The 27,933-nt window shown below is 38.9% G+C and overlaps 1 pseudogene across 1 annotated transcript; it reads right to left on the bottom strand.

Annotated features, from left to right (window-relative positions):
- Nucleotides 1-428: 428 nt before the first annotated feature.
- LOC311605891 (high mobility group protein B1-like) lies at nt 429-27,311 on the bottom strand (annotated as a pseudogene). The gene is made up of 2 exons (XR_014783662.1): nt 26,717-27,311; nt 429-564 (listed from the first exon to the last, which is right to left on the bottom strand). The product of XR_014783662.1 is annotated as a high mobility group protein B1-like (transcript).
- Nucleotides 27,312-27,933: the final 622 nt, after the last annotated feature.

The raw sequence follows: 27,933 nt of genomic DNA, 5'->3' as shown, positions 1-27,933 counted from the left end.
GAATGTGGAGAATTCATGTTGTATCACACAGGTAATTCAGCTGGACATACTAAATGGAGAGCAGTAAGAATGACTGCTATGCCCAACGAGCCTCAGGCAAAGGGTGGACAATGACCTCCTTCAGGCTGTGCTTTCAGCCCCTGTTGTTTTTAAATCATCATTATTATCAGTAGGCCTGGCTATCAATCAGTTATGACACAGACACTTGTTACATATTTTAAAATAGCCTACCCTGAGGCAGGGCAGATATCAACCCTCCAAACTACCTCCCATAGGGGGGCAGGCATGGGATCCTTGTCTCAATTCCATGTCATCTGTTTCCAATAACTTCTGTCAAGCTACCTCCCATCCATAATCCCAAATACTTGTTAATGCTCTTCATCTGTGCTGAATTTTCCATCCACACCAGCCATGTGCTTCTCTTCCATCTAACCCATGGCAGCCTCCTCTCTCTTCTTGGGTCTTTCTTCTGGTCTTTCTTTCTTCTTCCCAAGATTCCTCTCTCTCCTTCTTGGGACCCTTAGCCACACCTCTATCTCCTCTGTCCTGCCCAGGTGGGATGGCCTTTTATTAATGAAAAGGTGGGTCACAGAGACAGCAAGCAATAATTAGCATCAAAATACATTAAACTATGCCCCAACAAGCCCCCTTGCTGGATAGGAAGATGGTGGTAAAGAAATCTTATAGGTTGAACCCAAATGAGTGTTTATTGACATACACATAAAGCAGGTAGCCTGAAACACATCTGTAAGTTACTTTTCTTTCTTTTTGTCCTCTGACAACACACATACACACACACACACACACACACACACACACACACACACACACACACACCACACACACACAATTTTAAAATGGGTCCTTACCACTAAAAGATATGAGACCGTATTTAGTGAATAGATATGAATATATTGTGCATACCACTCATTATGTTTCCCAAGATATCTTGTATTATATTTATTTTTTCATCATTTAGTAAAGATGTATCTTTCTATTTTAGCTTTCTTCTGGAATGCAACAAAGCCAAAACCTTGTCTTGCAGCCTTTGCCTTGTGGTCACTAAACAGACATGCCTTGCTCTGTAACAGTCTCTTGACTGAGGTCTATGTTGGCTTTCATACAGGAACGATAATTCTGGTGGATATGGAATTATAGGTTCAAAATATTTCCCTTTTCATGGAAAACTTCCGGATGGAATCCTTCTCTCCAATGTCATCTAATATTATTGGAATGTTTGACGCTGATCCAGTCTTCTCTTCCTTTGCTCAGTAACTCTACTGTTGTCCTCATGGGATCCTTACAGATAATACAGATTTCCGACTTAGCTATGTTTTTTTCCTTGTTAATTCCTCTTGTCTTTTATCTTTACTCCATCATTATTGTCTCATACTTTTTCTATGAGTAATGGAAAATTTTTGAGATTGGCTTTTTATGTCATTAATTTGTTTTCTGGAAATAACATACTCCTCCTTCCTTCTTCCATTACATTTACAGCTTACTTTTTTTTATTTTTTAATTTAACGGCAAGGTTTTAATATTTATTGGTGGTAGTAAGGGGTCAAAACACTTGGGCATTTTTTAGATGAATTTTCTAGGTGAGTTTAAATTTACTCTGAATTTCTCATTAGTGCTGAAGTGTAGGGCTAATGCATGTTTTTAAACAGCATACTTTTACATAGGACGTTCCCTCACCCTGGGCTGGGTGATCCAGGTTTATTTTCTTTTGTTACTTAAGACCACTTGTTCCAGAACATGTCCCTCTCTGTACACACTGAATATGTTACTAATAAACATAGGGGCTTCACTCATTTTCAACACTTTTTCCTTATTCTTTCCCATTTCCATTTGTCATTAGTACTGAGTGAACCACATAAAGATGCTGTCCCAGGTTTATGGTCAGGACCCAGAAATAGATTGGCATCACCCACTTCTCTACTCAATGTAACTTTCTTATTCAGTGCCCTATGCAGCAAATGAGAGACAAAACTGCCATGTTCACACATTTCAGCTAGATGAAGTGACAATCACTTATTTGTACTATTTTTTTTTATAGGATCTTCCTCCAACCATCAAGAACGTCCATTGAACAGAGTTCACATGTTCACCATCCTTGTTCTGTATTGCATAATCCAGACACAGGGTAGGGAGAAGTCCCTCAAGTCCACATATGGCCACTGTAAAGGGAGGCGTTCTCCCTCCTTCTCTGCCTTGCCTGCTGTGTGTTCTACCCTCTCACCTCTCTCATCCATAGAGTGTCTGTGAGCTTTTGTCTTTTCAAATCCCACACAGGATCTTCGCCTTTTCACAGAATTAAAATCTGTTTGGTGAATTTTCATCTGGATAGGGCATGTTAAACTACCCACAAATATCTCTTTTATGAATTCCAGTTACCCTTTTTGGTGGTATGTGTATGTGTGCATGTGTGTGCTCATGTGAGCATGCATGTGCGCATGTGTGTGTATGTGTGCATGTGCTCATGCATGCACATTCTCTTAATTTGATCTCTCTTTTGTTTTTCTGTGGATTTCATAATTTCAATTGAGATATTTTAAAAATATATTATATGTGTACATAGGACCTGAAGTCTCTATTTCTATATTAGTCTTTATATTCAAGTATCATTACCTTTAGACATGAATATTTTATTAATTGACTCTCAAAATGAAAAGAAATGAAGAATAAAAGAGAAGTAGGAAAAGGAAGTGCCCAGACCAAAAGGCTATGAAAATATTAAAATAACAAATTCATAATGCTCAACTTTTCCAAGTCATTAAAGTTTAATAAAAGTAGGTAAACCACATATGCAACATTCTAAAGGAAAAGTTACAGAAAAAGTAAATGTGCTGTGGTATGTGTGGTTTCATATTTAATATAAACTCTTCAATTCATCCAATTCACCTGCCAAATTCACAACAAATGGTAGGCAACCTATACATTTGAGCAACTTTGTCTTAAATTAATTGCAGGGAAACACCAAAATAACTTTCAAGTTTTTGTACTCTGTAACATATCGGCTTGTTAAAGTACTTCAGGGCACGCAGTATGCTTCACTTCCCAATATAATCTTTTTTATTAAAACGAATGCAGCAGTTCTAAGCACACTTACTCTGCCTTGTGTGGTTAGTATCAAAACAGCCCTTGGAAGACAGATTGGAGTCCTGTAGCAGTTCACTGTGCTGGACAGACTCAAGTACTCCCTTTGCTCTCACTCCAGCTGTCCTTTCTTCACACATGGCTGCCTGGCCTGGCCTCCAGAACTCAGCCTGCATTCTTGATCATCTGGTCTACCCTCTATCATTTGCCTCTTCAAGAATTCAATTTTATTTCACTTTATTTTTTAATTTTTATTTAAGTAATTTATTCCGATTACATCTCATTTGTCATACCCTTACTTGTATCTTCCCGTTCCCCCTCCCTCCCTCTTTCATCCTATTCCCCTCCCCTAGGTCTGTGACAGAAGGGGACCTTGTCCCCCACTATAGGATCACAGCTTATCAGTCTCTTCCTGGTAGCCTGCTTACTCTTCCTCTGAATGACACCAGGTCTCCCCACCAAAGGGAAGTGGTCAAGTAGGGGGCACCAGTGTTAATGTCCAAGTCAGTCCCTGCTCTCCACACAATTGTGGAGATTGTGGTGTCCATTGGCTAGATCAGGATAGGGGTTCTAGGTTTACTGCATGCATTGACCTTGGTCAGTCTGGGTCCAGATCATCCAGCCTTAATGGTCTTATTGTAGGTTTCTAGGACTCTCTGGATCCTTGTAGTTCCCCATCCTTCCTTACCTCTCTCACCTAGAGTCCCAGTAGGAAGTCCCAGTATCTATCCCAATCTCCAGATAAGTAGAGACTTTCAGGGGACATCTCTGTTGGGCTAGTGTCCAATTATACATGAGTATATGTCATGTGTATCTTTCTAGGTCTGGGTTAACTCACTCAGGATGATCATTTCTTGTCCCATTCATTTGCTTACAAATTACAGGATTTCCTTGTTTCTAATAGCTGAGTCGTATTTCATAGTGTAAATATACCACAGTTTCTTTTTATTCCATAAATTGTTTTTATTTTTAATTAATTTATTCAGATTACAACTCAATTGTTATCTCATCACTTGTATCCTCTCATTCTTCCCTCCTTCCCACTTTCACCCTATTCCCCTCCCCCTAGGTCTATGACCGAGTGGGGATCTCCTCCCCCACTTTATGGTATTAGGCTATCAAGTTTCATCTTGGTAGCCTGCTTATTCTTTATTTGAGTGCTACCAGGGCTCCCCGCCAAGGGGAGGTTATCAAATATGAGGCACCAGAGTTCATCAGAGTTAATCCCTGCTCTCCATCCAACTGTGGAGAATGTCCTTGGCTAGATCCAAGTAGGATCTACTTGTTCACTACTTGTAGTGTCTCTGGTTAGTGCAATAGACCCACCTGTTATGATGCTCTTCTTGTACATTCCTAAGATCCTCTAGAACCTTCTATATGCCCATCTCCTATATTTCTCTTACCAAGAGTCCCAGTGTAATGTTCTCCATCTACCCCAATCTTCTAGTAAGTGAAGACTTTCATGGGATATGCCTTTTGGGCTAGTGCCCAATTATAAGTGGTATACACCATGTGACTCTTTCTGCTTCTTGGTTAACTCAGTATGATCATATCTAGTGCCATATATTTGTCCACAGATTTCAGAATTTTCTTGTTTTTTATAGTTGAGTAGTATTCCATAGTGTAAATGTACCACAGTTTCTTTATCCATTCTTCAACTGAGGTACACCTAGGTTGTTTCCAGGTTCTGGTTATTACAAATAAGGCTGCTATGAACATGGTTGAGCATATGTCCTTGTTGGGTAGTAGAGCATTTTCTGGGTATATTCCGAAGAGTGGAATAGCTGGGTCTTGAGGTAGCCTTTTCCCAGAATTCTGAGAAACTCCCAGATGTATTTCCAAAGTGGTTGTACAAGTATGCACTCCCATGAACAATAAAGGAGTATTCCCATTTCTCCACAACCTCACCAGCATGTGGTGTCACTTGAGTTTTTGACCTTAGTGATTCTGATAGGTGTAAGATGGAATCTCAGAGTTGTTTTCATTTGCATTTCTCTGATGACTAAGGAGTTTGAGCATTTCTTTAAGTGTTTCTCAGCCATTCGGTATTCCTTTGTTGAGAATTCTCTGTTTAGTTCTGAGCCCCATTTCTCAATAGGGTTATTTAGTTTGGTAGTGTTTAATTTCTTGAGTTCTTTATATACTTTGGATTTTAGACCTTTGTCAGATGCAGGGTTGGTGAAGATCTTTCCCCAGTCTGTAGGTTTTGCTCTGTTGACAGTGTCTTCTGCATTACATAATCTTCTCAGCCTCATGAGGTCCCATTTATTAATTGTTGACTTTAGAGCCTGGCCTGTTGGAGTTCTGTTCAGGAAGTTGTCTCCTGCGCCAATATGCTCCAGGCTCTTTCTAACAGATTTCGTGTCTCTGCTTTTATGTTGAATTCTTTAATCCACTTGGACTTGAGTTTTGTGCACGGTGATAAATATGGGTCTACTTGCATCTTTCTACATGTAGACATCCAGTTAGACCAGCACCATTTTTTGAAGATACTATCCTTTTTCCATTGAATAGATTTGGCTTCTTTGTAAAAAATCAAGTGTACATATGTGTGTGGATTTATTTCTAGGTCTTTAATTCGATTCCATTGGCCAACCAGCTTGTTTCTATACCAGTACCATGTTGTTTTAATTACTGCTGCTCTATAGTATAGCTTGAGTTTGGGCAAGGAGATTCCTCTGGAGGCTCTTTTATTATACAGAATTGTTTTAGCTTGCTGTACATAGCCTTTATTATGTTTAGGTATGTGCCTTGTATCCCTGATCTCTCCAAAACTTTAAACATGAATGGGTCTTGGATTTTGTCAAATGCTTTTTATGCATCCAATGAGATGATCATGTGGGTTTTTTTTCTTTTGGTTTGATTATGTGGTGGATTACATTGATGGATTTCCTTATATTGAACCATCCCTGCATGCCTGGAATGAAGCCTACTTGGTCATGGTGAGTGATATCTTTGATATGTTCTTGGATTCTGTTTGTGAGCATTTTATTGAGTATTTTGCATCAATGTTCATAAGAGAAATTGGTCTGAAATTCTTTTTCTTTGTTAAGTCTTTGTGAGGTTTAGGTATCAAGGTCACTGTGGCCTTATAGAATGAATTTGGTAATGTTCCATCCATTTATATTTTGTTGAGTAGCTTGAAGAGTATCAGTATTAGCTTTTCTTTGAAGGTCTGATATAATTTTGTGACGAAACCATTTGTCCCTGAGCTTTTTTTTTTTTTTTTTTTTTTTTTGGTTGGGAGACTTTTAATGACAGCTTCTATTTCCGTAAGAGAAATAGTACTAGTTAATTTGTTTATCTGTTCTTAATTCAACTTTGGCAACTGGAAATGGTCAAGAAAACTGTTCATTTCCATTAGATTTTCAAATTTTGTGGCATATAAACCTTTGAAGTAGGACTTCATGATTCTTTGTATTTCTTCAGTCTCTGTTGTTGTGTCTCTTTTTATTTCTGATTTTGTTGATTTGGATACTGTCTCTCTGCCTTTTAGTTAATTTGGCTAATGGTTTCTCTACCTCGTTGGTTTTCTGAAAGACTGGCTCCTGGTTTTGTTGGTTCTTTGAATTGTTCTCCTTGTTTCTAATTTATTGATTCCAGTCCTGAGTTTGATTATTTCCAGAGTCTACTCCTCTTGGGTATTTCTGCTTCTTTTTTTTCTAGGGCTTCCAGATGTGTCATTAAATTGCCTATATGAGATATTTCCACTTTCTTTATGAAGGCTCTTATTGCTATGAATTTTCCTCTTAGCATTGCTTTCAATAAGTGCCATAAATTTGTATATGTGGTTCCTTCATTTTCATTGAATTTCAGGAAGTCCTTAAGTTTTTTCTTTATTTCTTCCCTGATCTAATTGTCATTAAGTAGAGAGTTGTTTTGTTTCCATGTGTGTGTAGGCTTCTGGTTATTTCTGTTGTTGTCAAAGTCCAGCGTTAATCCCTGGTGATCTGATAGGCTACAAGGTATTATTTCAATCTTCTTGTATCTGTTGAGGCTTGTTTTGTGACATACTATATGATCAGTTTTAGAGAAGGTTCTATGAGATACTGAGAAATTATAATCTTTTGTGTCTTGGTTCAAAGTTCTATAGATCCATTTGATTCCTGATGTGGGTTAGTGTCATTATTTCTCAGTTTAGTTTCTGTTTCATTGACCTATCCTTTGGTACAAATGGGGTGTTGAAATCTCCAACTATCAATGTGGGGGATCGATATGTGGTATAAGCTTTGTTAATATTTCTTTTATAAATATGGGTGCCCTTGTATTGGGTATGTAGATGTTCAAAATTGTGATGTTATCTTAGTTGACTTTACCTTTGATCAGTATGAAGTGTCCTTCCTCATCCTTTTTGATTAATTTTGTTGAAAGTCTATTTTATTAGATAATAAAATGGTTACACCAGCTTGTTTCTTTTGACCATTTGCTTGGAAAACCTTTTTCCAGCCTTTTACCCTGAGGTAATATCTATCCTTGTGGCTGAGATATGTTTCTTGAATGCAGAAGAATGTTGGGTCTTGTTTATGCATCCATTCTGTTAGTCTGTGTCTTTTTATTGGAGAATTGAGACCATTGATGTTGAGACTTATTAATGACCAGTAACTGTTAAGTCTCTTGATTTTGATGTTAAGTTGCCATAGAGTGTTTAAATGGTTATGTTTTTGTGACAGTGTAGTTATCTATTTCCTGAATAATTTTGGTTGTAGTTTGTCATTTTGAGTTGGAATTTTCCCTAATAGTAACTTCTGTAAGGCTGGATTTGTGGATAGGTACTGTGTGAATTTGTTTTTAATCATATAATATTTTATTTCCTCCATCAATGGTTATTGAAAGTTTTGCTGGACAGAGTAGTCTGGCCTGGAATCTGTGGTCTCTTAAGGTTTGCAGGATCTCTGTCCAGGCCCTTCTGGCTTTTATGGTCTCTGCTGAGAAGTTGGGTGTAATTCTGATAGATTTGCCATTATATGTTACTTGGCCCTTTTCCCTTGCTGCTTTTAATATTTTTCTTTGTTCTGTACATTTTGTGTTTTGATTATTATGTGGCAGGAGCATTTTCTTTTCTGGTCTATTCTATTTGGTGTTCTGTAGGCCTATTGTATCTTTATATGCATCTTCTTCCTTAAATTGGATAAATTTTCTTGTATAATTTTGTTGAAAATATTTTCTGTGTCTTAGAGCCAGGCATCTTCTCTTTTCTCAATGCATATTATCCTCAGGTTTCGTCTTTTCATGGTATCCTTGAATTCTTGGATGTTTTGTGTCAGAATTTTTTCAGATTTAGCATTTTCTTTGATGGCTGTTTCAAGTTCTACCATAGTATATTCTACTCCTAAGATTCATTCCTCCAACTTTTGAATTCTGTTAGAGAAGCTTACCTGAGTACTATTTGCTTTCTTCTCTAAGTCCTTTGATTCCTGGCTTTTTTTTTTTTCAGTCTGTGCTTTATCATTGCTTCTATTTCCATCTTCAGATCTTGAACTGTTTTATTGATTTACTTCATATGATTGTTTGTATTTTCCTGAATTTCTTCCAGTGCCTCTCTATAGGCCTCTTTAATGTCTTCAATCTGTTTGGCTGCATCTTCATGCATTTGCTTCCGGATTTTATTCGTTTCCTCCATTATTGTCATCATTACTAAGATCTGAGGTCATTTTCTTGCGTTTCAATTGTGTTTTAAGTTCTCAGGGTTGATTTGTTTGGGATAGTTGGGATCTCGGGATGTCATATTGTTTCTGTTTTTGTTGTTTGTGTTTTTACACTGGGCCTCTAGTCATCTTGCTGTCTCTGACTTTAGAAAGTAGTTTCTGGTGTTCTTCCCTGGATTAGGCAGGTGACATGGTTTCAGCTCCAGGGGACTTTACTCCACACCCTGGGCTCCCCACTGGGCCAACAGCGGCTGGTGCTGGTGCTCTGTAGCCAAGAATCAGTTTGAGTACTGTAGATAATGCCAGTTATCCTGCCTTTGGTTGAGTTTGAAAACCTTGCCCTAGGGCACTGGGGCTTTGGGAGCCTAGGCTTAGTCAGCCCTAGAATGCCAGAACCCGTACTGGCTTGGGGGGCGGTTCGCTAGGATTCTGCTGATCTGTCCAGGCTGTTTGGCCTAGGTTCAGTACTGCTTTGAGAGAGCAGATACTGCCCTCTAACTTGTGGGAGTTGCTGGGCTTCTGCCCTGATCCCTTCATGCCAGTTCAGTCTCATCTGAGCCTGTGCATACACTCCAGCTGGGTTGTGGCAGCTGGTTAGGCTCCATCAGAGCTTGCAGGGATGGCTCCCTGGGTTGGAGCGGGTGGCTAGTTTTCTGCCCAATCCCCTCCTGAAGGCTGGTTCAGGCCCTCTGGAGAGCGTGGGAGCTCCTGCTGAGCAGTGGTATCTATCTAGGCATCTGCCTGGTCCATTCAGGCCAGATTAGTTCCAACCAAGTGTGTGAGAACAGTCTGTTGTGGCTGGCATGGAGGTTTCTGCCCAATCTGTTCAGATGTTGGGGCCTTACATCAGTCAACCCGAGGCTGCAGCTTTGGAGCTGTGGCTGGAGGGCGTGTCCACAGCTGTTTGAGCCCCTGTGTAGGCCCTAGGTCTTTCTGTGGAATGGTGGGCCCAGATCCACACTCTCTGGTCCTCCTGGTCTAGCCAGACCACAGATCAGTGAGGGAGACAAAGAGTGCCCTGCTCGGCTGAGGCTACAATGGGCTTTGGACTTTGTGCCAGTGTGGTCCTCCACCCCTGGGACTTTCTCCGGACTCACAGGTAGGTCTGAGGTCAGAACCACCCATTTTCCTTCGTTTTTTCCAGGCCAGAAGCTCTAGGCTGGTGTTACACTGCCCACAGTTCAATCTCAGATACAGAGTCCCTGACATAGGGCACAACAGCAGCTGACTGGCGGGTTCGGGTCCAGACCCTGGCGACTGGGCACCCCGTCTTCCTTGGGCCATTTAGGTGGCCCAAGGCCAGATCTACCTCTGCTCTACATGTTGCAGACCATTCTCACTTAGGACTCTTCAGGATTTGTGGTCTGTAGCTCCCAGCCTGGTCCCTAGTATCAGTCCTGCAGATCAGATATCGTGTGTGTTTGGCGCCATCTTAGATGCCTCCTCTCGAATTCACATTTTAAACGGACAAAATGAATTAAAGCATCTCCAAGTTTACTTGTAAGCAACAATACCAACTATTAAAAGTTAAGTTCCAAATGATTTACAAAGTTATGTATCCTATCAAACAACCATTAAAATGTGTATGACAAAACATTCTGTAATATGTGAAGATAATATAAGTTATGCAAGTAACTATTACCCACTGAAGCACAGAGTTGTCCTGTATCAGCAAGGGATGATTTCCAGGATCATCTACAGATGCCAACATCCAAACATGCTGAATTCTCTAAATATGATGGTGTATGTCTTTGCATATAACCCACATTCTCACTTGTGCTTTAGGTCATTTCTGGATTATTTATAACACCAAATGAAATTAAATACCATTCAAGTAGCAGTCATAATGTGTTACTTAGGCAATAATTATAAGTAAATGCCATGCGTGCTCAGTATACTGCAGTTTTCAAAATATTTTCAACCCATGATTGATTGAACCCACAAATTAAGAGCCTGTGATACAATGGAGTAACTATTAAGTCAACACAATAAATACAAATATATTTTCAAAGAGTGAGAGAAGCTGAAATATTTCAGTGAGTAAAAGTGCATATCCCCAAGTGTGATGACCTGAACCCACATAACGAAAGAAAAGAATCACTCCTGAACGTTGTTCTTGGACTCACTCATGTATCCTGTGACATGCACACTCATGCACACAGACACACACACACACAGACACACACACACACTCACCCCATTTCTCAAAAGAGAAGGTGCAAAGATGCCATCAGTCACATCAGGACTGTGTATATAAAGACAACACTTGAAACCATTTTCAGAGCCCCATATTTTTGTGCCATCATTTTTATTTCTTACAAATCAGTTTTTAGTGACTTGAAACATTCAGTGGGTCACATCAGATTAGTAAATTATGGCACAGTCAGATTTCAACTAAAAACAAAGTATACACGAACGACCTGGTCCAAATTTAGGAAAACAAGATATCCTCCCTAGTGGGTAAGGAGTGTCTTCCATTTGCATTTATTTTTAAAATATGGCTTTAATTCCAGACAGTGTTAATTAGTTGCGTGCTAATTTTATATTAGAAAAAAATATTTATGGTAGAGGAGAAATAAACAAGGCATTGTATTTCTAATACTTGAAAGAAGCCAGAATGTTCCAAATACTATGACAAAAGTCTCAGAGAAATCTTGAGAAATGGAGGCTTTTCCATTTCAGTGATCTCAAAATGTACTTCATGTTCTTCATCCACAGAGGAAAATAGTTTCTCATAGTAATTCTAAAATCAATAATATTATGAACTTCTCTGCTTAGCACCTGTGCTAATTTTCCCTTTTCTCCTTTTGGAGTTGTGGTTAGGATTAGGGATGAAGGTATTGATTCTGAAGGGTAGACTTGGGAGTAAAAAACAGAAAGTCTCAGGTGACACCAGCAAGATCTGAAAACAGTTTTCACGTCCTTCTATCCAGCTGAGAATCATTGGTGGTAATCTCTCACGGCTTCTCCCTCTCTCTTCCCTTTCAGGAGGGGCCAAACCAACACGTTGGCCTTATCAACCTCCGCAGATGCTGCTCAGTGTCTCTTCCTGACAGTTTTGGCTCGGCATGGTGTCTCCCAGGCCCACTGACTGTCGGTTGCCATAACAACTTATGGCAAAAGAGGGGAGCCTGGCGAAGCAGTGGTTGGACCAGGTGGAGAGGAGGAGGTAGAACAGATAGCTGAGACACACAGTCCCTGGAAGGTTGGTGTGGAGGCAGGTGACCACAGGAAAGGTGGAGGAAGTTTGAGTCTGTGGTACAGATGAAGTTAAAGAGGAAATATGAAAGGAGAAAGAAAAAGGTTAGAAAAACGTTACAAAGAAGCATACGGGAAGTGAAAAACAAAAGAGACATTTCAGCAGCAGAAAAAAAAATGTCAACCTCAGATACTATGAACACAGTAAATCCATCACTCTCCTGGCCCTTTTCTACTTGCTCTAGCACCAGCTTTAGATTAAATTAGAATAAAATGGACAACCAGGGCACATTGATATGCCAGACTTGGTTACTATAGTCTACTGGGTCAGGCCTTATTTAAATTAGTGAACTGTGCTTAAAAATATCTAATTTGCCTTCTTCCCTGAATTGTTATAATGACTTCAATGAGTTGTTGAATATTCAAAAGCTTGGAAAGCACTAAGGCTGCCTACAAATGTTACAGCTCTTATCGTCCTGGTCTCATCATTATCAACGTTAACATGTTTCTCGTTCACTCTCCCAGTCTCCTTTGCACTATCTTTGGAATATCATTTTCTTTAATTTTTCATTAATTATACTTGGACTCATTTATTTTCCTGGTAGGAGTAATTGAGATTTACTCCTTGAGACTACAAATTAAGGCCAGATACTTTAGTTTGCCATAGTTACTGTCACTATGAATGAAACAAAATTGGAATCTAATTCAGCTCAAATATTCTGATCTATATTCTAATAAAATACTCTCTTTATGCTCTATGTCTTTGGAAGATTTCTTCTTTACTGAAGCAAGTGTGTGTGTGTGTGTGTGTGTGTGTGTGTGTGTGTGTGTGTGTATTATATACAATCACAGTGTTTGAGCTGAGAGTTAACTCAAGGCCAACTGTACAGTACTCTTTTTTTTTACTTATTTGGTTTTTTTGATGCAGGATTCCATTATGTACCTAGGCCAGGGTGACCTTTCCTTCTAAGCCTCCAAAGAACAGGAACCCAGGAAGGTGCGTCACAGTTTAGACAACTATGTTGTTTAAAGTTGATCTTCTTGCGTCCTCTTGTGATCTTGTGAAAATGTAGGTTCTGACTTTTAAAGTCTGGGGAAGGACCAGCCTCTCCAGGCTCACAGTGATGCTAGGGTTTAGGTCCATGATCCTCTAGGATTTGTCAGGGATATCCAAAGCTCTTGAGGCACAGAACACTTTCTATAAAGTTTGATAAGATGGTTGCACATACAGGCAAACACAGTGAAGTATTGGTATACTCCAACATGCCATAGGAGATTTTTTTTCCAACCCTTCCATGGAAAATCTTGAAGTCTGAGGAACACATGAAATGCACAAACTAATTCAAGCACTTTCTTTTACTCCTAAAAATACAGAAACTTTGAGGAGTTTAAAGAACAACAAACGTATTTGTAATGTTCCATATCCATACACATATGCCCAAACATATATATTTAAAGCATTCATGTAAGGACATTTGTATGCATCTATGATTATAAGCATTGCAAATCTGAGAATAAGTCTAAAGGAATCTGTTCCCTTTCCCCAACCCCTTACTCACTCACCTTGGCATGTAAACTAAGAAAAAAATAACTTAGCTCTACAAATTAAATGCTTATTACAGATACCACAGACCTAAATTATCATGGTTTGGGACCTATCATAGGTCAGCCATGAGACCTGTCTCCAAAGAAGTGACTGATTTTAGAACTGCAACACACACACACACACACACACACACACACACACACACACACACACACACACAAACCAAAAAACAAAAAACAAACAAAAAAACCAAACAACTTATCCAGTAAAAGGCATGCAAAAACAAGTGGAGCAAATAGAAAACAAACCAGAGGGGGTAAAGAATCATTTAAGAGAACTTGAGAACTTTTTCAAGTTGGCAAACTCGCTGGGATGCAGGATGCATCTGGGATGCAGAATAAAAAGCAGGTTTTATAGGCCTGAAATGACATCCTCCCACACTACTTTGGATAGTCCATAAATAAATTACTTAAAGAGCCTATTTTACCCCAGTTCCAGACAAATATAATTGATTGATTGATTGATTGATTGACTACACAATTGCATGCGCGAGTGTGTGTGTGTGTGTGTGTGTGTGTGTGTGTGTGTGTGTGTGTCTGCACGTGGCAGAGCATGTGAGTGAAGGTTAGAGACCACCTTGTGGGAATGGTTCTCTTCTTTCACCGTGGAGGTTCCATGATCTAACCAAGTCCTAGGGTTTGGTGGCAGGTGTCTTTACCCATTAAGCCATCTTTCTAGCAACTCTTTAATAAATGACAGCTGTATCTAAAAAACACATTTACCACCATTTGCTTTGTACTCTTAAGAAAGACATAGACCAGACCACTGGCAGCTGAAGGATCCTTGTGAATGTAAAGTTTCAAAAAGAATTAAAGCCAGGAAAATATTCCTACCACACTCACTGGCACTGGTAATAGAAAGGGTGAGGACACCAGAGTGGAGGACAGAGAAACAATGTACACACTGTTCCTTCAAGAAGCTTCTCAGGTAAAAGTAGAGACAGAGTATCAACTCTGAAACAAATGCAACAGCTGCTATGGAACTAAGGCATCAATAATTACATTTATCTTTGGTAAAGAGCTGGAGAGGAAGAAATTCCACCACATTTTAGTTTTGTTCATCTTCTTACAGTTTTTTTGTTTAAATAATTTTATTAAAATTCACTTTGTTTCCTTGCTTTTTAAATTGTATCTGTATCTGTTCAAAACTCCTCTCTATATAACCAAGTTTCTTGTAATTTGAAATTAAGTATCCTTTTTCCTTGCTAATGGTTAATTTACATTTAAAATATCTTTAGATATCTACTTAATTCTGTTTAAATATATCTTTATCCCTTCAAAAATCAAATACTTAAAATTGAGAATTCCCTACATATATAAAATTAGAGATTTTGCAAGCAACTATTCATACTTCAACCTTAAGATTTTTCTGGCATAATTTGTAATTTTATACTCAGAATACTATCATTTTTAAACATTTTAAGCTTCTTTTGGAAAACCAAACTTTAAATCTTCTATATTGATTTAAATGTCTTACTATTTTTAAGGCATTAATTTGGGGGCTGGAGAGAAACCTTAGCATTTAAGGGTGCTTACTGCTTTTCTAGAAGATTCCCAGATCTTGTGCTGGTGTTAGGAGAACATAAAAACCTCTAACTCAAGCTCTATACCCTCCTCTTGAGGCTCCCTTCTCTCTCTCCTCTCCTTTCTCACACACACAGTTTAAAAGTCCAAATATTTAATCTTTGACTGATCTTAAATATATATTACCTTTATTTTACAATGCCATCTAATATCAACTTGCTTTAATTATTCACCATACTTTGTAAAATTACACGTAATCAGGTGTCGGGCAGATGGCTCAAAGGTTTAATGGGTTTGCTGAGCAATCATGTAGATTGGGGTTGGGATCCTAACATCAATGTAGCAGGCATGGTGTCTCACAGATGGCTGTACCTCCAGCTCTGAGGTATCAGACACCATCTCCTGGCCCCTTCACCCGCTAACACCTGTGCAAATGTCTCACACAGGAACATACATAAGTAAATAAAACCTTTAAAAATCACACACGATTTTTATTATCTTTTTAATTTGATTTGTTTTTCAGTCAGCTGGAACACTTCAAAATTGTATTAAACTTTTTTGATAAGAAGAATCTCAGTAAACATATTCAAGTCCAGTTATCTATTACCGTTATTCTGTCTTTCTCAAATGGGTGTGACAGCCTGTCTAGCACATATTTGAGTTTCACTATATTTCTTTCAAAAATTGTTTTCATTTCTTTTCTGTATTTCTCCAATTGTGGAAAGCTTGGTATCAACTTGAATTCTTTTTCTGCTTGTAACAATTTTTCCTGCTATCATGATATTTCAGGGGCTTTGGGTCAAGACTGTCATCCTCATTCTCCTTTTACTATGGGATAGTTTCAACTGTGGATAGAGATGTGCCGATTAAATAGTGAGATTCACAAGGAGAAAGTGCAAGGTTAATAGTGTCCACTGGACCTACAATTGAGTCCTTTTCTCTCATCCTTATAATTGTGTTCTCCAAATATCAGAGGAAGAATGGCATCAGTGCCACACATCTCCTGGGAGTGGACGTTCCCATCACACCATGGACACTAGGACTATAGGTTCTCAGAGATGTCAACACTACGCATCTCCATGCATTTTCCATGGTTCAGCTCATCACCTATTGGATAATCCCTGAAGCCTGTGAGGGGTTGCTGTCATTAAACATCTTTTCCCCAGGCAAACTTTCCTTTCACATCTGTTACTGGTGAACTTGAGAGCTCTGGCTCTCTTAGACATAGTTGTGTGTCCCTTTAAGAATTTAACATGAACGTGTCATTCTTCCTTAAGACAGAAAAACAAATGAGATAGTTACATTAGGGACAGATATTTTTATCCTGAATTCCTTGCTTCTGTTATTCTTTTTCTTTTTTGTACCCCTTTGGAAGCATAATAATGAGATAATATTGGTTTAATTAAAGTTTGTTAGTATATTTCTGAAATCAATCAGAATCTAGAGTTTCCTAGACTACAACTTCTTTGCCCACAGTGTCAAACAACTGGATGTTGGTGTCACAAAATCATTGACATGACTAACATGGAGTCTGAATGCATAACTACAAAAGAGTAATTAATAATCAAGTATGTTGAATCTCAGGTGTTTCTGGAAATGTTCCTCTGTGTTGCATCACATGATTTCACTGATGCTTTGGTTTCAACATACAACATGTGTACTTTCCATAGTCCATGCCGTATGCCACCCAATGCCAGGGTATCCTTGTTGAAATAGGTCAGTTCATACCTCAGACCAGTTTCTTATTAACTGTGGTGTTTTAGTGTGTATGCAGTTTCCTGTTTCTCCTGGTAAATTCTGTCTGCATTCGTACACTAGATACCACATGCCACACACGGTTTTCAAACAACAGGAATTTACCCCTGAGCAGTTCTGGGTACTGGAAGCTGCATGGTGACAGTGCCATCAGGTTCATTGACTGGGAAAGGCCTCTGGTGCACAGAAGCATGCCTGTTTGCAGTGTGCTCACTTGGAAAAGCAGCGAGGGTGCCCTAGGTATTCGCATTAGCAAAGGCTTTAGCTCCTACCTTCAAATGCTGTGATGCTGTTGAATAAGTTTCAACCTTTGGATCTTGAATGTTTGTAAGTATTCCAGGCACAAAATGGCTCATCAGCCATCCTTTAACCTGTTACAAGCATTTTATTTGCTATGAAATCAAGATGAAGTTAAGAAGTCAATATATGAATTCTGTATGTGTACATTTTGAGCGTATAAGACTGTTTCCAGCAATTTTCGCAGATTTTAAAAAAAGTTTTGTTTTGCTATCACAGGTTTGTCTAAGCCAACTTGAAGTACATTCTCAAATGAGTTGAGAAATCAACAGTGGTGCAGTTAGACTCCATCACATTCATATTCTAAGTGAAAATGACATTTTTACAACCCTACTAGTAATTAGTTCAAATATCCATGTGTCTCTGAATATTAAGGTAGACAAGTGAGTAACAGGCTCACAGTTTCTTCTCTTCTGCAAAGAATGCCTTCTTTTGAAAATGCCTGCACCCTTTATTTGCCCTCAGTTATAGCCGCATTTATTCAGTCTTTTTCTTCATTTTAATATCATGAAAATAGATTTCTAAACTTGTGGGCAGGTCAATTTCATAATTCTATTTTATTTAATGAAATCTTCTTTCAAACTAAATGGAAAATTTTCTAGCAACCTCTGACTGGGTTGTTAATTACTATCCTGAGGCCAAGCCCTTCCTTGTTAGCATCAACAAGCATCAACAGAATGAATTTACCTGAAGCTTTTAAAATGTACTTATCAAAATTAAAACTAAGAAAAAAGCATCTCTCCAGGACTGGAAACTTGTTCCTATAATGCCAGCACTCAGGAAGCTAGGGTACAGTGCTTGTTATGAACTCGCATTTGAGGCCAGCATCTAAAATAGAAGTCACGTTGAGAATGCTGTTTGACCTTGTCTCCTACTGCTTGTAGGAGGGCCTGCAGGAATTTGCCAAATACTATGACCATTTTTGTCTGACAGAATTATTACAGCTTCTGTTCCAATTATTCTCCTTACTTAGACAAGGATGATATATATTGCTGAATTATAAAATCATTATCCCAAGAGACTAAAAACTACATGCAAAATTACATCATTTTCTCATCCTTGTGACCATGGGATATGCAAAAGAGGGATGGTTGGTTCCCCTTCCTGTATCTTATGAGCAAAAAGTTTAGGAGAGCCAGTCTTTGGACTTCTAGAGAAATGTAACTAACTACTAGACTACTTTGTTTCGTTTTAGGAAAAGAGAAAAAAAAAGTTGCAGATCTGTGCTCTGACAGCTCATTCAGTGAGTCTCCAGGGAATGAGGTATGTGTGGAGTGTGTGTGTGGGTGAAATGTGAAAATCTAAACTTCAAAGGAAAATAATAGGAGCATACCTCTATGCAATAAATAAGTAGCCCTAGTTTGCATGCCAATCCTCACGGCTATTATTAGATGCTCTGGGTTAATTAGACAAAAACATATTTGGCTAATTTCCCTTTAAATTCACCATCAATGTCAACACATTTGGAGAATCCTAAAAGGCTGGGAATTTACAAGTCATAAACATTTAACAAAATAGCTAAGCTTCTTAAAATACTTTCCCCATCTGTGTTAAACCACAGAGAATCGAAACAGAACAGCATTATATCCCCCAGCCTACATGAGTTGTTATTAGTGATAGCAAGTCTTTTAGGACTGTATGTTTTACATGTAGGGATAAAACATCACAGCATATACACAAGCATACACATACCAGATTGGCTATGAAAATAGCCCAGGGCCACTAGAAAGAAAGTAGGTATTAGCTTGAAGGTAAGCAGTGACACTACTTTTTCATTGGGTCAGTGTGTGTGTGTGTGTGTGTGTGTGTGTGTGTGTGTGTGTGTGTCAGAGAAAGAGAAAGATGTATATGAGACTGTGTCTATGTATATGTATGTCTGTAGGTTTGAGAGTGTTTGCCCCTGTGTGTGTATGTTTGCGTTTATCAGAGAGATAGAGATAGAGATAGAGAGATAGAGAAATAGAGAGAGAGGACTATGTGTATGTTCATATATATATAGATAGTGTGTGTGTGTGTGTGTGTGTGTGTGTGTGTGTGTGTGTGTATCAGAGAAAGAGAAAGATGTATATGAGACTGTGTCTATGTACATGTACGTCTATAGGTTTGAGAGTGTTTGCCTCTGTGTGTGTGTGTATGAGTGTATCAGAGAGATAGAGATAGAGACACACACACACACAGAGAGAGAGAGAGAGAGAGAGAGAGAGAGAGAGAGAGAGAGAGAGAGAGAGAGAGAGAGAGGAGACTATGTGTATGTTCACATACACACACACACACTATATATATGTATATATAGTGTGTGTGCCTCTTGAATCTTGCTTTCTAGAATCACGTCATTTCTCTCAATACTTCTGAGCTGAAGCTAGACCTTTCTCACAAGTGTTCCTTCTCGTTCAGAAGGACAAATAGAATAGACACTAGAAGCAGTTGAAGAGGAGGAACAGAACAAGAACTTACCATAGCTGTCCTCTGAATGACTCCACACAGCAGGATGTGGAAGCAGATGCTGAGCCTCACAGCCAGACTGTGTGCAGAGTGCAGGCACTCTTATGGAAGAGTAGAGGGGCTGAGGGACCTGGAGGGGTCCGGAGCTCCAAAAGGAGACCAATGGAGCCAACAAATCTGGGCAGAGGAGAGGGTGCTGCAGAGACTGGTGCACACACTCACACGTATGCATATATATTTGCATATATATTTCTTTTGCTGTGGTAAAGACACTTGCCATGAGATATATGCTCTTAATGAGTTTTTAGTTTTTCATTCAATGCCTATGCCCAGGTAATTAAAATCATCAATCTGTTTTCTTCCCCAGGGCTCACTAGCATGGCTCCTGGTATAGCATAGGTACATGGAGGCATGCCCATTTAATTCTCCAGCACTGGGCATGCAGAGTTAAGTATCAGGAACTTCAAGACCAGCTTGTTCTGTGTAGTGAGTTTGAGGCCAGCCAGGGTTACATAGTGAGGCACCATCAAACAATAAATTTAGTAGTTCTCCAGTAAAGATCTGTTTACTACATCAGTCTGTGAGAAACATGTGAAGAATAGAAGGAATGAATAGGTAAGTTTGTAACAGTTCTAATCTAAGTAGGCATAATTTGCCAATTGTTGGTCCCTGTGAAACCACACAGCAGAGATTTTCTATATAAAAAAATCTAACTTTATTATTATGATTTCTAGGAATTCTGATACTCTTTCATTTTAAATATGGTTTTTAAAGCCAGAAAAGCAAAAAGAATTCCAATGTGTAAGTAAATAGTTAACACTAACAAGGAAAAAAAATCACTCAGTCTTCATCTACAGTTGGGACCACATAAAATTGTACCCATCCATACCGGCATGTCAATTGATGTTGTCATTGCTTAGGTCTTATTTGGGCAGCTAAGTGTTGAATTTCATGGGTGTGGCTTCCCTGACACATCTGGAAAACACAGACATTTCATGTCTGAGAGAGAGAGAATTAGTCTTTCCTAGGGTTGAGCCTTCCAATTGGTCATGCAGTAGCAAGTGGTCTGCTCTAAAACACATGCATACAAACAAAGCTATATATTTAAAAAAAAATAATGGGCTATGAATTTGAGATGGAATAGGAGGAAAAAGACAGACAGTACTTTGGGGAAAGACATGGAGGGGAGAAACAATGTAACAATATCTTAAAATAAAAAAAATAAGTGTAGAAAAATAAAATAAAATAAAAAAATAATTTAAAATAAAAAAATAAAAATAAAAAATTTAAAATAAAAAAGAAATAAATAAAAATAAATAATTTAAAATAAAAAAATAAGTGTAGAAGGAAATTCTTGTATATTATATGGATGCAATACCTGTTGATTTAAAAAAAAAAAAAAAAGACTATGGCCAGCCGGACATGGTGGCTTATGCCTTTAATCTCAGTACTCAGGGAGGCAAAGGCAGGTTGATCTGTACGAGTTTTATGTCAGCCAGGTCTATAAAGCAAGTATAAGACAGTCAAGGCTACACAGAAATACCCTGTCTCAAGCAAACAAACAAACCTATGTCCTATGGCTGAGTCAGGAAACGGGTGTCATCTGGCAGACAGAAAGGATTCTGGCATAGAGCCAAGCCCATGGGTTTCAGAGGCCAAGATGTAAGGAAAATGGATGCCTGGTGCGTGTGCTCAGGTAACAAGCCATGTGACAAAACGAGGATTACTATAATGGGTTATTTTAAGTTAAGAGCTAGTCAGAGAAGAACCTAGCTAGATGGCCTAGGTATTTGTAAATAATTATCGTGAGTCTTGTGAGTCATTATTCAAGGAGCTTGAAGTATGGGAAGAAAAACGACCCACAATGTAACACTACCTACTATGTTAGGGACTGAACGATTGGTGAGTAAAAGAGCCATGATACTGAGGATTAAAGGACTGATGCATTTTTAAATTTTTCCTTTGAAATAAGGATCTGGTTTTACAATGCAGAAGATGCCGCACACCACAACTTGTATCAGACCACCCCAGGCATTCAACTGCCTGCTGCCAGAGACCTTAGCTTCCTAAACCTCACTGTGTGGTCACGTCAGGGTTCTGTCTAAACACTAACCATCTTCCAAGCAACAGCCAAGCACACTTTGCTCTCATTCCAACCAAATTCGATAGCAGATACTGACTTCTTCCCATTGGTGCCTCAACTTTTAGTCCCTTTCATTAAATTTCTTGAGGATAGTGCTGTTTTGTTTTTTTAAGAAATATTAGAAAAATGCATCTGTGAAACTATTGTCATTGCCTCCCTTCAAATCATCACGTGCCCGGTGGCCTAACATCCAATCCCACTATAAATGTTCACATTCCCCTACTTACTTGATGCACTGAATATCTGGGCTTTGCCCACAGGTCTGCTTTGTAAGTATTGGTGAACTTGGATTATCTCACAGTATTTAATTTCTAATCTATTTCTATTAGATTCTTCACATGTTATCGTCTTCCACAGCTCACCATTTCCTTCCTCAACCATCCCTGAGCCTGAATCACTGACTTCTTTCCTGCCTTTGCTATCATCAGGAATGACTTAAACAGGTAGGCTGACTCACCACGACTCATCCGCTCCACTTATGTGACCCTCAACAGCTCCAACAGCTGTCAGCCTCCCATGAGTACAGTCATATCCTGGACCTTTACCCAACACCTCCATGATCTCACTGGCTCTCACTTCTGCCATTTCCAGCAACTATAAGCCACCCAGAGGGGTGCTGGTAATCCAACGTTGGCCCTATGAAAGCAGCAAGAGCTCAACTGCTTATTATGGGCCATTCAACCCATGCCCTCTCTTTCTTTCTTTCTTTCTTTCTTTCTTTTGATTTACATAATTATTATTATTTACATATACATTTATGTTATTACACATATAAACTACCTACAACAAGAAGATCCATGAAACAATCAGGAGTTATATAAATGTTACAGTCATAGTGTTTTGGCTATTTGTATTTGGCAACCATGAAGAAAATATCTTTCCTATCTTGATGTGTCTAAAATTCTAACTGTAAATTATAATTTGGCTTTCAGTAAGCTTTCACCCTACTCATGTTTTTTGTATTTCACTTCTTTTCATTTTTATTTGCAAATAATAATTGTATATATTTGTGGGGATAATATGCTTCTGTGTGTGTGTGTGTGTTGCGGAATAATAAAATATGTCTAATAAAAACATCCATCATGTTAATTATTTGTCATGTTGTTGTCATGAGAACATTTAAAATATACTCTTTAGTGTATGTAAATGGTAACTAGCTATAGCCATTTTGTTGTATGAAAGAACAACAGTATTTACTCCCCCCCCACCATGTAACTTTATCTTGGACCAGGTGATATCAGAGAGGCATATACGCTTTCATCTCAGTGGGGCCCAAAAAGGCTGGAATCATCAGTGTAAAGAGAAGAATAGCAGGGGTTTTCCTGCTTGTTTGCTTGACTGGTTGGTTTTCTGTTTGTTCGTTTTGTTTTGTTTTTCAATGACCCTTGTCAGGAATGCCTTCTGTTGGATTTGGTTATTAATGTCATTGAAATATTGGACCAAGAACAGTCTCCTTTCAGGCCACCTTCGTTTCCCCAACTATGCATTGCTATGTCTCCTAAAGAATACCTCTGGATGGCTGTCTGAGGTGCTCCCTCCTAGTATAGTTTCAAAGCAAAGCTTCAAAGAAAATACCAAGATTCCCTTCTAATTCATATTTTACATCATCTTTGTTTGTCATCAAGTACTAACGTAACAGCACTTTGAGCCTAAAAGTATCACAGGTCTCCTGTGTGATCATTCTTATTAACACTATGTACCCACATTTCTTACCACTCAAACAAATTATATAAAAATTAACAATATCAGCTCTTAAATAAATAAGTTGCCAGCCTATGACTTGTCTGTAAAATGTCCACAAAATAGCTACCATGAGCCTCAAGGACCACACAGAATCTGTAGCTAGATAGTTGTGTGGAATTGCTATATTTCTGGACAATCCTCCCCATCCCCACTCCCTCACCCCTGCCCACCCCTTCTCTCCATCTTACATTTATTTTTTAGCTGTTTTATGATCTTTCTATTGCACTGGATATTTTCCATTGAGTAGTTGCTCTCTCAAATGTTCGCTTTTCCACCCTAAAGCTATAATTCACAAATAAACACATCTTTGCTTACCTTTTAGTTAGGGTGAGGCTAAAGACTTGTGTTTGGTATTCTATGTATGTGTCTGTGTGCCTGAGTACATGTATATTCAGTGCCTACAGAGGCTAGGAAAAGGCATCAGATCCCCTGCCTGAACTGGAGTTGCAGGCACCTATGAGCCATCCAGTATGAATTCTGGGAATCAAACCCTGCCCCTGTAAAAGAACAGCAAATGCTCGTGGCTACTGAGTCATCACTCCAGCCCCCTGACCCACCTTTTGAAAATGTTACTTAATATATGAGGAATGATGCCTGGAAATAGATGAATAATTTCAAGTGGGAGCCATGATACAACTGTCTTAGTCAGTATTCTATTGCTGTGAAGAGACACCATGACCAAGGCAACTCTCATAAAAAGAAAGGATTTAATTGGGGCTGGCTTAAAGTTTAAGAGGTTTAGATCATTTTCCTCACAGCAGGGATTATGATGGCATGCAGGCAGAAATGGTGCTGAAGAAATAGCACAGGGCTCTGATCCACAGACAGCAGGAAGAAATCCTCAAAGCCCATCACCAGTGGCACACTACTTCCACAAAGGCCACACCTACTCCAACAACAAAGCCATTCCCCTAATCCCTCCTAAGTAGTGTCACTCCCTGATGACTAAACTTTCTAACATATGAGTTTACGGGAGCAGTTCTTATTCAAACCATCACAACTACCTTGGCCTTACTCCTTAAGGCATCTGTTCAACTGCTAATCTCTCATCAAAAGCTGCTGTAGTAGGAAAGCCTTCTAGCTGTACTGGTCTCCTTACAGGACACCACAATAGCGCATGTCCCCAGAAGGTGCACTTTCAGTACTACCTCTGTCCCACATACAACCTGAGAGCCTAAGTCTGAGCCTATCATAGATCTTCCTTTGTATGACATAGTGTGATAACCGTATATTATCTGTTTCATTCTATTTAAGTTCACATTCCTTGCTTAAATGCTTATGAATTTACTAGAACTGTTAACATAATACTGAAACAGTAGCAATAAAATCATGCATTTGACAGACTTCTTAAAGCTCAATGGGGAAATGAGGAATATGTATATAAAAATATTTCAAAATATTTCTGGCTATACACAAAAATCAATAAACTGGATCAAATTAAGCTCTTAGAAAATACGATAGAAACATAAATCGGTATGTTAATTATATTTATTAGATTCCCCAAATCATAGAAAACAAGAGCAAAAATAGACATCAGATTATATCAAACTAAGAAGCTTCTGTTCAATAAAGTAATTAATCAGTAGTGAATAGGCAGCCAGAAGAATTAGAGAAGATATTTGCAAATGCCTCATCTGAGGAGGTACTAATAGTATCCAGAATTTGTCAGTGTTCTATATAAAATAGAACAGAAAAAGAACAATTCATTTGATTGAAAATGGGAAATGCTATAAATAGATACCCCTCAAAACATACATAGGTAGCCAACAAGAATATGAAAAGATGTTCAACATCTCTAACCATTACGGAAATGTGAATCCAAACAAATGGAGTATGTCACTGCAGTCAAAGATAAAATAACATATGCTGAGGAAGATGTGAAGCCAGAGGAGCACTTAGGTGGCTAGTGCGCCTGAAAGCCAGCATGGCCGCACCCCATCTCAAGGTGGACCTATCACTTAGCACAGCGATCCCATAATTAAGTATATACCCAAAGGAAGTGAAATCAGTATTTCAAAAACTTATCTCTATTTCTATATTTATTATACCCCCATTTACCAATAGTACAGATACAACTTATTGGTGTGTCCAAGGACAGGTGGATTGAAGAAAACACAGTGTGTACATATATATGTCTATATACATGCCATATTTCTTCCTGATTGCACAATTTTATTGTTTACAGCAGTGTGAATAGAACTAAACACTGTCTATCATGTTAGGTAAAGTAAACTAAACTGATGGCACATGTTTATAAGGGACAGAGAAGTTGTTTTCACAGTAGAGAGAAGAGCAGTCAACAGTGGTTAAGAAGAATAAGTGGCTCGATGGTGACAAGGAGAACAGGTCCAGAAATAGAATTACACAGGAGGAGTAAGTTCTGGTGCTCTGTGGCCACAGCTGTGACTAGAAGGCACCATGATTATTTGTATGGTTTGGCAAGTCCCTGCACGAATGTTCTGCATTTTCATCAAATCCACCTTCTTTTCCCTACCCTTCAGTTCTTCCTTATCCTTCCAAAACTTTTTGCTTCCAACTTTATGTTTTCTTTCTTTTAATACATTTTTTCCAGTTGTTTGAGAATTTCATAAAATGAAATTTTATTGTAGTTATCTCCAATTCTTCCCTGATTTGCCCTGAATTCTTTACCCAACATTGTGTCCTTTTCATTTTTTTTAACCCTTAAAAATGGATTTACGCTCTCTAAATAATATTGAATTTTTTCTTTCATGGGAGCATAGTCAACACACACACACATTAATAAAAATGTATTTAGAAGCATTCAGAATGTCAACAAAACGGTCACTTTTTTTTCCAATTATAGAGTGGTATTCAGTTAACAGAACAATAATTATCTCCATATAAGCTGCATCACAGAGAACTGAAGAAAAAAAAAAGAGGGAAAGAAAACAAAAAAGCTAAAAGATGTATTGTTCCCATAGATAACTAATTTGTGCTGTCCACCAACAAGAGCCTGCTTTAAATTTCCATGCCAATTTAAAGCTCCCACACTGTACCAAGCAATATTAGTGGCTATTAAAAATACCACCAGCATGGGGCTATCTAAAGACACATTCTGTAGTGTGTTAACAATACAAAAAACAAAACAAAAAAAACACAAAAAACAAAAAGACACTGTACAATTTAAAAACAAATTTTACACATCCTTACATTTCAGTTTTTTTCTCTGGAGTGAGAAGTGTGTGTATAGGGGTGGGGAAACAAATGTTCTATAGACAAGGGAAAAATTGTGCTAGAACCATCTTACTCGCCATCATCTTCTTCTTCCTCCTTTTCCTCCTCTTCCTCGTCCTCTTCATTCTCCTCCCCATCTTCCTCTTCCTGCTTTTTCATGCTCTTTCGAACCTTGACCATCCCTTTTTCGCTGCATCGGGCTCTCCTTTAGCTCTGCAGGCAGCAGCAGTTTCCTTTTCGTGCTTCTCCTTCAGCTTGGTAGCCTTCTTGTCACAGGGCTGCTTGTCATCCGCAGCGCTGTTGTTCCACATCTCTCCTAGTTTCTTTACAACATCAACAATGAGTAAGGCGGGATGTAGCTCTCCCTTTATTTGGGGGCGGTATTCAGAACAGAACAAAAAGGCAGAAGGAGGCCTCTTGGGTGCACTGGGGTCCTTGAACTTCTTTTGATCTTTTCTTTGTGGGGGATGTAGGTTTTCATTTCTCTTCATAACGAACTGTGTCATCCTTTGCTATGTCTTCAAATTTCCCCTTTTCTTTAGCAGACATGGGCTTCCACCTTTCTGAGCTCTGCTTGGAGAACTCGGAGAAGTTGACAGAAGCATCCGGGTGTTGCTTCTTGTACTTCTGGCAACTTTGCGTGAAGAATTCATATAAACACATTTTGCATCTTGCTTCTTAGGATTTCCTTCGCCCACGTGTAGTTGGTTTTCGTCCGCGAGGCACAGAGTTGCCCAGTAGCCGTCTGGCTTGTGCTCACGCCGCCGCTATCTCTACGCAGCTCAATGTATATACACTTTGTGTTGCCTGTACCTCCAAGGGTGTAAGAGCAGCAACTGGAGCGAGGGACTTCATCAACCCCTCCCCATCAAACGTGGCTTGGGCAGGCTTGATCTAGTGTAGGTTTTGTGAAAGCGAGATCATCATGTATAGATCATGTAGATGGTGTAGATCATGCCAGACACAGACATGTCTGACAAATATTATTTCACTATACGTGTTTCCTCCCTCCGGTCCCTCTGGCTCCACAGTCTTTCTGCCACATCATATGAGATTATCCCTGAGCTTTGGAAGGAAGTGGTGCTATATAGCTGCCCCCATTTAAAGCTGAGCACCCCATAGACTCTTAAGCCTCTGCATGCTGAAGAGGCATAGGTCTCCTCATTAACTGCCCTCTCACTGAAGAGGAAACTTCTCTGGTGGGAAATAGAGTTAATCTATGGGTTTAAAATAAGAGCTTGGGGAAGTTTATTACTGTTTCCAGTTAGTAAAAGAATATTATTATGGTCT

Source organism: Acomys minous (genome assembly GCF_964271855.1).
Source record: "Acomys minous genome assembly, chromosome: 9".
Lineage (NCBI taxonomy): Eukaryota > Metazoa > Chordata > Mammalia > Rodentia > Muridae > Acomys > Acomys minous.
Note: the sequence above shows the minus strand (reverse complement) of the source record. Positions and strands in the feature narration are given on the sequence as shown.